Raw genomic sequence first — 3891 nt, 5'->3', positions numbered from 1 at the left:
AAAGATAAAATAAAATAACTTGAACTAACAGTTTCAAGTTAAAAATAAAACAAAAATAAAAATTAAAACAAAACTAAATAATAGGAGTAAAGATGAAATTAATATTATATTAAGGTTATTAAAAGACCTTTTTAGTTAAAATATTTTTACGAGAAAGTTCATGACATGGAACCGTATTGTCTTATAACGTCCTAGATCGCACATCCATTTTGATGTTATTATGCCAAAAACCCAAAGTCGATTGTATATATGTTTTTTCCTTTAAACTTGACAAGTGTTTGATGTCATCATGATACGCTAAGGTATGGATTAAGCACAACGCTTTTTGTGCTCCCCACTTAATCTGACATGTTACAGACTCCATCATACCTCGGGCATAATTTGTGTTCGCATATCACCATAACTTTACTTAAACATTTATTATTTGATCACACTACGCTTAATGACACTTTTCTTTGGACATTCGACTCTATTTAGAAAGATTAAAATAAAGCATGGGTTCAGGGCCTTAAGAATCGGGTTGGATAATATCATATTATCGAGCAGAGAAAGTCCAGGGCTTAACAAATAAAAGAAAATCAAACAAAGCAGAAGATTCAGGACTGAAAAATTAGATCCTATATGACTACAAACATAGAAAGTCCAAGGTTTGAATCAAAATAAAAGAAGAAATAAATTAGAAGTTAAAAATCCTAAGACAAACAACTTTTCATTTTTGTTTTTATTTTCTTTTCCGACTCTTTTTCATTTTTCTTCTGCATTTCTTGACGCTCTTCTATACAAAATAAAGTGAAATTAAAATTGACGCTTGACAAAGTAAGACAACTGTGATCAGGTAAAGAGGGGCTTGGGTATGTCATGGTATTTACAGTTTTGCTTTGATTTATATGCCTTTTCGTGGATTTGTGTAACCGCTTCATAAATGTATAACCACTAGCATAGGAGGATATTAAAGTTTATATCACTATGACATTTACTCGTTAGTGAAGCCTATCTACACGTCAAGCGATGATCTTGTTGGCTTATGATCTACTCTTTTCATGTGTTAGGATCATTAAAAATAATTTAATATCATTTTCCAACGGTTGGATCAATTTCTCAAAATTTTATAATTTTTAAATTATCCGACTCCCTCTAAACAGGAGCTCCCTCTAAGCGGGAAATCATTTTTGGAACATTTTCAGATTTTCTTAAACAAGAATAAAATCTTTTTGTTAAGTCAAGTGACTTATATTTTGTTTTTATTAAAATAAACTTAAAATCTTTTTGGTAAGTTATAGTTAACTCATTTTTTCCCTCTAAATTGTGATATATTTAAAAAATTTACAATTTAAAAAACAAAAAGGTAGATTTACTCAAAGCAGATCATGCCAAGCGATTTTACAAGAAATAGAAACCGGGCACGATCGAAAGATTTTATTAAAAGATCTGCAAAGTTGTAATCAGTATGGCCCTTTCGATATTGACAAGTTTCCGATCGAAACAATCACGAATGAAGTACATTCGGATGTCAATATGTTTTGTCTTTGAGTGTTGGACCGGGTTTTTCACAATACAAACTGCTGCCCCACTATCACACTTGATCGGGGTATTAAAGAAATTCAAACCATAATCTAGCAGCTGATGCTGGATCCAGATCACTTAAGAGCAGCGGCTGGAAACGGCAATGTACTCGGCTTCGGCTGTAGAGGTGGAAACCGTGACCTGCTTCTTGCATTTCCAAGAGATTAACTATCTCTTAGGAATTGACATCCTCCTGAAATTGACTTTCTATCCAGATTGCATCCCCCATAATCACTGTCGATGTAGGCATGCAGTGTCAAAGGAGATCTTTTGGATACTAGAGACCCAAAGGCTTTCCTTTGAGATACCTAAAGATACGTTTGACAACGATCATGTGGTACTCTTTCGGATCTGATTGATATCTGGCACACTGACAAATAAGGAACATGATGTCTGGCCTGCTTGCAGTGAGATACATCAGGGAGCCAATCATTGACCTATATATGTGTTGATCGGCTGGCTTTCCAGATGGATAAGGAGCTAGCACTGGTCTAGTAGCAATCGGAGTAGCAAATGGAGACGCATCCTTAAACCAAAATTTCGGAACAATGTCGTGGACATATTTCTCTTGATGAATGAAATCTCGTCTGTCGTTTGCTCAACTTTTAAGCCCGTGAAGAATTTCATCTCACCCAACGAACTCATTTCAAACCGACGATGCATGATCTCAGAAAACTCCTTGCACAGCTTATCATTCGTGGACCCAAAGATGATGTCATCAGCATACACTTAGACCAGGATCAGATCATCACCAACCTTCTTGACAAAGATTTTCTGATCAATGACACATCTTCTATAGCCATGCAATAGATGTTCAGCAAGAGTGGCATACCATGCATGGGGTGCTTGGTGAAGGCCATTGAGAGCTTTGTCAAGACGGTAAACTAAGTCGGGATGATCAGGATCCTCAAAACGTGGAGGTTGCTTGACATATATTTCTTCTTTCTCTTTTTCACACAAGAAGGCGGTCTTGCATCCATTTGATATACTTTGAAATTCGTGTATGAAGCATAGGCCAAGAAGAGACGAATTGCCTCAAGCCTAGCAATAGGTGCATAAACCTCATCATAATCAAGACCCTCACATTGTGAAAAGCCTTGCACAACCAATCTAGCTTTGTTTCTTATAACCCCTTTGTCATCCTTTTTATTACGAAACACCCATTTCATCAATCAGCTTCTTGTTCACTGGTTTCTTGACCAGCTTCCAAACACTTAGCTTCTTGAATTGTAACAATTCTTCTTGCATTGCATCTACCCAGGAATTCTCCCTCAGAGCCATCTTGTAATCTTTGGGTTCAACCTGTGAAATAAAACAAGAAAGAAGACATTTGTTAATTTTACTGGACGTGCTACATGTCTGGATGCCGGTAGAAGGATATCCGATGATGTTCTTGGTGGGGTGAGACCAGTGAATTGCTAGTTGAGGAATTGGATTGACGTGCTCAATTGGCACTGCTTGAATCTCCACAAACCAACTCTTTATGGGATGGAAAATGGCAGAAGCATTGATATGGACATCATTGGGTGGTTGAACAGAATCTAGTTGATCAACCACATGCTCTTGATCAATGGGGCCATATCATAGACTCTCCAAAAAAGGAACTATGATTGCTAGAATTGGTATGGTGTCAGTGTTATCAGAATTTCCAGCAGGAATGTCATTTGCAACAGTCTCTTCGGCAGCAACCTAAATATCATCTGATGAGCGAGGTGTGGGAACAGACTCAACCACACTAGGTTCTACCGGAAGATTCGCCACATGCTCAATCTGGGGTTTGATCAACATTTTCAGCCGACATAAATGAATCCAAGTCAGAATCAGAGGCATCTTCAACATTGACCATATCAGTGGTATCTGATGGTGGAGGCATTGCATTAACTACAGCTAGTTAAGGTGCTAGAGGCAATACATTCCTATTTAAGGGACCAGCAGACTGACTGATATCCTCCAAGCGTTTTAATACAGAATGTATCAAAACTGACTGAGAATCTATGGTATGGACTGGAGCAGTTCAACGAGTGGGGTGTACGTTCCACGAAACTGGTGAAACAATCCTTCATAACCAAAAATCCAATTTGGTCCCATGTGTGCATTAGTTGGTTCATTTCTTTCTAGTAAATATTGTATCATTCTACTATCTCTTACGGGTAGCATATCCCACAAAGTATCACTCATCTGCCTTCTTTGCAAGTTTAGAGGTTGAGTTGGCATTTGTTTGGAGAAAAGTACATGAGCATCCGAACATTTTGAAGTAGTCGATTGGGGATTCATCCCATCGTAGACTTCTTATGGAGTCTTATTCAATCTTTTGTTCAGCAACACACG

The sequence above is a fragment of the Bidens hawaiensis genome, unplaced genomic scaffold, assembly GCF_021521415.1.
Source record: "Bidens hawaiensis isolate Kalapana, Puna unplaced genomic scaffold, B.hawaiensis_p1.1 tig00021491_1, whole genome shotgun sequence".
NCBI lineage: Eukaryota > Viridiplantae > Streptophyta > Magnoliopsida > Asterales > Asteraceae > Bidens > Bidens hawaiensis.
Note: the sequence above shows the minus strand (reverse complement) of the source record.